This window comes from Sapajus apella, unplaced genomic scaffold (assembly GCF_009761245.1).
Source record: "Sapajus apella isolate SASKATOON/1434 unplaced genomic scaffold, GSC_monkey_1.0 scaffold37, whole genome shotgun sequence".
Classification (NCBI taxonomy): domain Eukaryota; kingdom Metazoa; phylum Chordata; class Mammalia; order Primates; family Cebidae; genus Sapajus; species Sapajus apella.
The window spans coordinates 368331-378338 of NW_022436977.1; the positions used below are offsets into that span (position 1 = coordinate 368331).

The 10008-nt window shown below is 37.8% G+C and overlaps 1 long non-coding RNA gene across 1 annotated transcript in view; it reads left to right on the forward strand.

Moving 5' to 3' along the window:
- The first annotated feature begins 1061 nt into the window (after positions 1–1061).
- The window catches only part of LOC116564231, a 14108-nt gene continuing 5161 nt past the window's right edge, over positions 1062–10008 (forward strand). The window contains exons 1-2 of the long non-coding RNA XR_004274805.1: positions 1062–1074; positions 3206–3215. This is a non-coding gene — a long non-coding RNA (uncharacterized LOC116564231). The remainder of the gene's footprint in view (positions 1075–3205; positions 3216–10008) is intronic.

Genomic DNA, 10008 nt, shown 5'->3' on the forward strand with positions numbered 1-10008 from the left:
TGTTCTTCAAGGACTGGGAGACAAGATGGCAATTTAGAACAATTTCATAAGAAATAAAAATTTAATGTGATATGAATATTATTCATTAGAATTCAACAGGACACAGGGAGAAGAGACCAAGAGATAGCTAAAAATTATCATCGGCTTCAGGAAATCACTCCCTTCTAAGACCTAGGGACTGCACTCGGTGGGGAGAGACATCTCACCAGAGGCCCAGAACGTTTTGGATGAAGAATGGCCACAAGAGGAAGGGCGGAAATTACACTGGGCCAAGAAGATTTCCATTGACTTTTTGTGTGATACGACTTTTCTTTCCAAACCCACAAAAATCTTTATATTTTTGCTGGATTATACTTTTTTAATGAATTCTAGAAAGAAGTAATATTTGGCAACCAGGTAGCAACAGAAATTGAAAAGTCCCCCAGGACTAGAAGAGGAAACCCTGAGGAAGTAAATCCAGAAATACCTCAAAACTAAGAAATCGGGGTGTATAGAGCAACCCTTCATTAAACTCCATCTTAGAAAAATACTGTGTTTTATATTTCACATGGGATTTTGCCAACAAGGATATTTTGCTTAACAAACAAATAAAATGTGAAGACTGCATCCAACCAGGTAAGAACATATCAAGCACACTCTTCCATTGTAGGTTCTCATCAGAGGACTCTGTGACTACATATATATATAAAAAGGCAGACCTTCAGCCTCCCCAAACAGCTGTCTTAATTAACCCAGTCTTGCAATCAGCCATGATAAGCAATTGGCATGCACCTCTAAAGGCTCTTCCACATCAAAGACTCCGTCTGGGACCAATGGACCAGACCAGGAATCCTTTTGTCTTCTTCGCTCCCACTGGGACTTGCTTATTTACCCTTTCTCCTATCTCTTTCTCCTCTTGATGTTAAGTGCTACCTTGTTTGTTGTGGAATATTTAAACTATAATATTTATATATTGGTTAAATATACTAATATGTATGGTATGCAATATAGACTGACTTGTGGAATGGATTGAGGCTGTGTGGCCCATGGCTCTGACTAGGGAGTGGATGGGAAGTGCTAAGAACTGTCTCCCTGGTAACTTCATGTAGCTCATGGCTTTTGTGATTAGAAATTCTCTTAAGAACTGAGAGAATTAGGATGAGTTCTTCTTCAATAGACGTCTGACGTGTGGAAAGACACACACATGTGTGAACCAGGACACCTCTAACCTTGCACTGCTGATGACATGAAGCTTTGAGAAAATATTGCCTAAACTACTGAGGACATAGATGCCACCAAGGGAGGTATGGGTTAAATCAAGCAGAGTAAGACCACAGGTGAGTAGAATGCTTTGGAAATTGGTTATTAGATTAACTCTGAGTGAATTTGGAACATTTGTCATTCTATTCAGTTGTGTGTGTGTGATTTTCTAAGTACATAGGCAAATTTTCTTTCCTAAATAGGCAAAGTCTCCAGAGCATTACTGAATCTTCCTTTGATCATTTTACATTGTATAATATTTCTGAGTCATTATTTGAAACATCATTACCTCTGCATAGGGATTGTAAATAAGGGATGTGAACACTGGATTGAATCTGTACAGGATTCATGCATCCCCGGAAGGTGATTTTTGGAGGGACATAAATCTCGAGTGTGAACTAGTTTCTACTCTTTGTCTCCTTCTCATGAAATATCAGTATAGCAGCAACAACAATGAAAATTAAGTTGAGGATTCTGGTTTGGGTTCATAAATTTATCAAATTCTTACCATATTTTGCTTTAAATCAAAGTGAATGAAATTAAATCTATATCCCCTAGTCTAATTCCCTTTAGTGAGACTGCATTCTTTAAAGAGCTACTAGAGAAAAATTTTTTTGCCCACACATTTTTAAAGTTGTTTCTGGAGCTTGCAACACACAGGCCATCATTTAAACTATAAGAATTCAGAAGCAGAAATTCTACTCACAATTGAACTTCACTGAGTTAGCGACATGGTGTTTTAAATTCTAATTCTACTATAGAGCAAACCCAGATTGAAAAGCTGAGGACAAGTCATATGTATTGTTTGTACTGGGAGGCTGCATCATTAGCAGAGTCTTTGATACACAATGGCAAGTTCTGTTTAAGACGTTTCTGCTCCCGGGAGTTTTTCCTAGCGTTCTTCCATTAGACGATATGTAGCAGTGTTCACAAACTCTGAGTGGCATTGACATTAATTTCTAATAATGTTTAGAAACATTTGTAAAATTTCTAAACATTATTAGAAATAAACAATGGGGCCCCATCCTCCAGTATGCAATGTACATGCTAAATCAATGACCATTATTTGATGCACTATCCCCCAAAGAAAAAATACATGGATCTCAGAATTAAGGCATGGAAGCCACAATGGCTCCTGTTACTATCACCCCCTGTAACGCATTTCTGGAATGCGTGCTTCCCATTTCCATGATTCTGGGCACCACAAGTGTAGAGAACTCTTCCACCAGCAGATAGAAAATACAGCTGCCCCTTCAACGTTTTATGCACCTTGCGTCCAGGGCCAAAAACAACAACAACAACAAACAGAATAGGGATAATTGCCATCCTGGAAAAGGTACACAGCCTAGTAGTCATCAGGAGGTAAGCTGCTATTACACATTGGATAAGTGAGCAATCAGCTTCACACCAAGGTGGTTGGCACACATTAGTATTCCATCATCTAATTTTAATCATAAACCCATAATTGCCATAGGCATAGCCTAAGAAAAGTAAACGTGAACTTGGTCCCCACAGGAAGGAAGTTGTGGGCTACCCACAAAGTTAGCATCCTTCTACCATTTTAAGAACTAAGGTGAAGGGCTCTAGAATGAATCAGAGAGTTTAGCCTAGAGCTCTGCCTCCCCAGTAGCAGCTGGGGCTGCAATTTCTCCTACTAACCTTTTTCCCTTATAACTTTACAAGTTCTCCAAAGAGAAAGTCCCACCAGAGTCCTAAAGGAGCCACCCTGAGAAATTATATGAGACAAACAGCCACAGAAATATGGAGGAATTGTCATGAATACTGCAGTGTCCAGATCTCTCTGCCCTATTCCCTTCAAGACTCAAGGACATATACCCCAAGCTGGATATGACCTCGCTGAAAGAGATTACCTCTTCTCCAGTGAATCCCTACCCAAGTACTGGGGATAAACAACCAGCTCCTCTCCCAAAGAGGAACAACTCTGTGAGGCTACTTTTGGAGTCAGCTGCATCCCTGTTGTGATGCATCACAGCCCCAATTCTTCCTCTGCCCAACCCTAATTCTTTCCTTTCCCCACACCCCAAGTGCTGAGCCCAAGTCCACTCCCTAAGAAACATCCTTCACATTCATTTCCATCTGAGTCTGTTTTCTGCGGTAGTCAATCTACAACTAATTTTAAGTGTCCCTGGCATACTAACAGCAAAAAGTTAATATTGCTATTTTACTTGCGCCATAATTTTTTTTATAGTTTTGCAGTATATTTTCTCTTGGTGTCATCTAAGAACAAAGAAAATTCTTCAATCAAATGTGTTTATGCCCTAACAAGAGCTGTACTATACAAAATTATTTTTAAATATATAAGACGTCTTTAATTTCTCCAATATAAATAACATGTTTAACATGGCCAAACAATGTTAAGACAAACATAAAAAAAGAAAATTTGATTATGGAATAAAATATTTGGGTATCTGAAGCAACGAAATGGCTAAAATGTTAATTGTACCTAATTGGCATGTAACCTGAGACTGATCCAATATATCAGAAATCAAGTGACTTCTACACTCTGATCAGATTGTAATACCATTTACTAGGCTTTCTTTCTTGTTTTCTTCTCCTTTTATTTTCTCATCTCTTCATCTCTGGAATCTGTTTTTAAGCCTGAAATCTCAGTAGCTGTACTTTCCTACCCACTGTTATTTGTGTCTGAAACCTGTCTACCAACCTGGATGTGCCTGCCTCTTTATTAGCTATCTGCTGACTCGAGGCAGCTGCTGCCTAGTCCTGAAGTATCTAGCAGTGTTCAGTATCTGCCTTGGACTCCTTGGCCTGGGTAAATTTTATTTCTTCTTAATGGAGAGTGCAATGGAGTCACAGCTTACTCCTGTGTTAGGTTCTAACATTAGTCTATTAGGTGAAGAAAAAAATATAGATCACTGATAATACTCTTGCAAATCTTATCAGATAAGAAAAAAGAAAATGTATCTCAAAAATGCCTCATTGCTGTTTTTTTTTTTTTTTCCAGTATTTGAATCAATCACTATGAAATGTTTGGTTTTCATTTAAGATAATACATTATTCAAATCAGTGCTGTGTTTAAATACAAAAGTTCCACTTAGCTTAGCAAGATGGTGACACTTTAAAAGGCATGAGGGAAAGTCCGTTCCTATTCATTGAAGGAACTCACTGGAAGATTCCCCTGCATGATTTAAAGGATTACTTTTCCTTGATCTTTTATTTTTGTTGGTTATTATACATAATTCTTTGTAATTTATTTACCAATAATATTTGTATATTTTTATTGCATACGTGTGATACCTTGATCCATTCATGGAATGTATAATGATCAAATCAGGTTATTGATCAGGTATTTAGGATATTCATCACCTCAAATATTTATCATTTATTTGTGTCGGGAACATTTCAAATCTTCTAGTTATTTTGAAATACATATTGTTAATTATAGTCACCCTACTGTGCTATCGAACACAGGTATTTATTTCTTCTAACTAATGTTTGCAACCAATGACCAACCTCTCTTTATCCCCTCCAACACACATAAACCCATCCCAGGTTCTAGTAGCCATCATTCTACCTTCATGAGGTCAGCATTTTTTGGCTCCAAAATATGAGTGAGAACATGTGTTACTTGTCAGGGTCTGCCTTATTTCTCTTACTTTAATGGCCTCCAGTTTCATCCATGTTGCTGCAAATGAAAAGATTTTTATTCTCTCTTATGGCTGAATGGAATTCCCTTGTGCATATATACCACATTTTCTTTATCATTCATCTGTTGATGGACATGCAAGTTGACCTGATATTCTAGCTATTGTGAACAGTGCTGCAATAAACATGGGGTTGCAGGTCTCCCTTTGATATACTGATTCCCTTTTCTTTGGAGAAATACCCAGGAGTGGGATTTCTGGATCATATGGTAGTTCCATTTTTAGTTGTTTGAGAAATCTCTATACTGTTTACCTTCATAGCTGTACTAAATTACACCCCCATCAACAGTATGTAAGAGTTCCCTTTTCTCAGCATCCTTGCAAGCATTTAGGGTATTTTTAATAATAGCTCTCCTAACTGGGGAAGATGACAACCCTGATTATTAGTGATGCTGAGAATATTTTTCATAGACCTGTTGGCCATTTATACTTAATTCCTTTTTTTTTTTTTTTTTTTTTTGAGGCGGCGTTTCACTCATGTTACCCAGGCTGGAGTGCAATGGCGCGATCTTGGCTCACCGCAACCTCCGCCTCCTGGGTTCAGGCAATTCTCCTGCCTCAGCCTCCTGAGTAGCTGGGATTACAGGCACGCGCCACCATGCCCAGCTAATTTTTTGTATTTTTAGTAGAGACGGGGTTTCACCATGTTGACCAGGATGGTCTCGATCTCTTGACCTCGTGATCCACCCGCCTCAGCCTCCCAAAGTGCTGGGATTACAGGCTTGAGCCACCGTGCCCGGCCTTACTTTAATTCTTATAAATTAAAAACACACATACAATATAAACCAGTCAGTTAGGCATGGATATGATAACTATGAGATCGACTAACCCTGGGAAGTGGCAGGACCTGCAAATGCCGTAATTTCCTGAATTTTTCCTCCAGAACTACTTTCATGTGACTAACTCTGTTTCCACTCTTTCATACTCTTTCTGTTTACATATTTCCCCCCACTGTCATGTTCCTAACCACTACATTTTAATCTCTCTGCACGACTGATTTTCAGCTTTGCTATTCTATGTGAGCACTGACACCAAAAGGGACTTCCAATCTGTTTAGCTACTAGATGATGATACAGAATAGAGAAATAAACATAACATTGAATTCATATAACTGTATTAGCCTTTTACAAATCAGATCAACCATGGCAATGAACTCTCACCATCCATCTTTTGGCTCATTAATATTATAAGCAAATCTATTCCTCTGGGTAGGCATTAAACATGAGAGAAATTAACAATGCTGCACTAATACAATCACAACGTCAATAATTTATAATCTGAGAAAAGAAACTGGTAAACCACATTTTAATTAGACAGGTTCATCATGACACATTACTTATGTGACATTTTAAAATTTGTTCACACTATAATTAATCCACACAAGAAGTTTGTAATAAATCATAACCAGATACATTATACCAGCATACTTTTCTCTTAGTGTATTTCTTCCTAGCCTACTGGACATTTGTAAGAATATCCCTGGGGTCAGATATACTCATACTCATTCATTTACCAAGCTGTACAAGTATTTTTAAATATATTACTTTAATATGTTACCAATGAGAGAACAAGTTAGTCAGTAAACAAATAAATGGCTGAAAATATTACTGTGTATTCATGGATTTCATATTTGCTTCCAGGTTGCAATGCATGGAAAGGTAGAGAGTAACTTAGAAATTAAAATCTGTTAAATTCAGGAACATGCTGGATAATTTTAAAAGTTGGAACAGCTATAAAGATGTAAAACCATGTTTCATTTGGGAAAAATAAAAGTTCCTAATAAGAGCATTTAAAATGTGAAGATGAATTTCTGTCACTTGTGTTTTGACAGATCTTAAATTCATTATTGTTAATGTGCTTTCTTTTGGCAACAGCTCTAGTGATGAATCTAGTTCTAAAACGCATAAGACATGCTCAACCCTTTGACATTCATCATGTTTCTTTAGCAAGTTGGACACTTGAGAAGAAGTGCTATTTAACCAGTTGTCTATGTTCAAAAAAAAAAAAAAAAAAGCAAATTTTAAAAAATGCTCATTAAAAAGTACTCCCACATACATTAGCATGCATTAGCATATCTGATCATCTAAAGATAATTTATTTGGAACAGATATTAACCCAATTTATAGTTGAAGATACTAATATCAGAGAGGTTTGGATTTGCCCAAGGTCACACAGTTTTAATTCTGAAAAACTTCCAATATCATCTTTAGCTTTTATACCACCATACAACTGCTAGCATTGGAGCAAATGCACTTTGTTTACACTGATATCACTAAGCCATGGAGCAGTGTCTCACACCGAGTAGTTTAATGAATCTTTTGTAAATGAATGACCAGAGAAATGATTGAATGTCTGAGTCACTGTTGGGTTCTGTAAGAGAGATGATTTAGCTACCCTTTGGCAGGAAATGAATCCTTGCAGCTCATTACAGTGGCAGCTACAGCTCTAGAGGTCTCATAAATTTTGAAGATTCCTAAAACGTAAACACCTGAACTCCCAGTTGTAAGCTTCATTTAGAAATTTCCACCTCTTCTATGTGTGTCAAGTAAAGTTGGATATAACTATGAGATGTTTCACATAAGCCTCATGGTAACCCCAAGGCAAATATCTATAGTAGATACAAAATAGAGAAAAAAAAATAATCAAAGCATCCTACTACAGAAAATTACATAATTACAAAGAAAGACTGCAAGAAGGAAAGAAAGGAATAATCTACAAAATATCCAGACAACAATAAATAAAATATCTACAGTAAATCTTTACCAATAATGACTTTAAATGTAAATGGTCTGAAATTAATAAAATATACAGAGCAGCTACATAAAGTTAAAACAGACCCAACTGCACACTGCCTAAAAGAGACTCATTTCACTTGTAAAGAAACACATAGACTGAAAATAAAATGATGAAAATAGATATCCCATACAAATGGAAATCAAAATAGAGGAGTAGCTGTTTACCAGATAAAATAGCCTTTATATTCAAAACTGTATAAAAAGAAAATACAACAATTATAAATACATAAGCACCACTCCAAGTCAGAGCACCTAAACATATAAAGCAAATATTAACAGATATGAAGGGAGAGATAGACAGCAATACAATAATTGAAGGAGATTTCAATATCACACTTTCAGCAATAGGAAGATGATCCAGGAGAAAATTAATAAGAAAATGTTGGACTTCACCTATACTTTTTTGTTCACCTATACTTTCAATCAAATGGACCTAAGAGATATATGTCAAACATGCACAGGATACATATTCTCCTCAAGCCCACATGAAACATTCTCCAGGATAGATCATATGTTAGATCACAAAACAAGATTAACAAATTTAAGATTAAAAATATATCCAAATCTTTTCTGACTATAATGGTATAAAAGTAGAAATTCATAACAGGAAAAAAAGACCTGGAATATTCTCAAATGTAAGAAATCAAAAACCATGCATCTGAATAGCCAGTGTGCTGAAAAAAAATAAGAACTTATAAGGAAAATTTATAAATGTATAGAGATAAAAATGGAAACAAAGCATACCAAAACTTATGAGACACAGCAGAAGCAGCTGTAAAAGCAAAGTTTATGGCAATAAACATGTGTATCTAAAAGAACAAAAATCACAAATAAATGCCTCAACATTACACCAAAAGGAACTAGAAAAAGAACAAACTAAGCCCAAACGTGGCAGAAGGAAGGAAACCGTAAGGATGAAGTATTGAAATGCAAGATTAAAATATTAACACCAAGACAAAAGTATGCCAAATTGCAGGGTCTTTATTGCCAGCGACCACGGAGGACTCACGTCTCTCCAACCCATGGCCCCCAGCTCAGGGGGAGCTGGGCTTTTAAGCTGAAAAACCACATCCTGGTTTCAGGAACAAGAGGGTAGGGGGATGCAGGGCAAGTAACTTTACAAAAGCTTATTCTGACAAAGGCCAGCAATTCTGGCTGTTACTGATAAGAGAAGGCAAGCAGTTTTACATAGCGGGCATTTCCAGAGCAAGCTAGCACCTTTATTTACAGAAGCCAAAGTCAGCAGTTATTGCAAGGAGAATGGGGCAGTCGTTACAACTTACTTTTTGGAAACACAGCTTTGTCTTACAAAAATGGCGTTGCAGGCCGGGCGCGGTGGCTCAAGCCTGTAATCCCAGCACTTTGGGAGGCTGAGGCGGGTGGATCACGAGGTGAAGAGATCGAGACCATCCTGGTCAACATGGTGAAACCCCGTCTCTACTAAAAATACAAAAAATTAGCTGGGCATGGTGGTGCGTGCCTGTAATCCCAGCTACTCAGGAGGCTGAGGCAGGAGAATTGCCTGAACCCAGGAGGCAGAGGTTGCGGTGAGCCGAGATCGCGCCATTGCACTCCAGCCTGGGTAACAAGAGCGAAACTCCGTCTCAAAAAAAAAAAAAAAAAAAAAAAAAAAATGACGTTGCTCAGGTTCTGGCCCTAGGCCAGCACAGAATCAGTGCAGAAATATATCAAATGAGAATAGAAAAAGTATAGAAAAAATATCAATAAAACAAAGAAGTGGTTTGTTTGTTTGTTTTGTTTTGTTTTTTTCAAAAATAAACAAAAGTGAAAAATCCTTAGCTACACCAACTAAGGCAGACAGAAGATTCAAATAAATGAAACCGCAGGCCAGGCGCTGTGGCTCATGCCTGTAATCCCAGCACTTTGGGAGGTGGGGGTGGGCGGTAATGAGGTCAGGAGATCAAGACAATCCTGCCTAACACAGCGAACCACCTCTACTAAAAATAAAAAAAAAATTAGCCAGGTGTAGTAGCTCAACCCTGTAGTCCCAGCTACTCAGGATGGTGAGGCAGGAGAATTGCCTGAACCTGGGAGGTGGAGGTTGCAGTGAGCCAAGATGGCACCACTGCACTCCAAATTGGGCAACCAAGTGAGACTCGGTCTAAAAAAAAAAAAAAAAAAAAAAAATCACAGATTAGAGAGGAGACCTTACAAAAGATGCCTTAGAAATGAAAAGGATCTGCCAGGCGTGGTGGCTCAAGCCTGTAATCCCAGCACTTTGGGAGGCCGAGGCGGGTGGATCACGAGGTCAAGAGATCGAGGCCATCCTG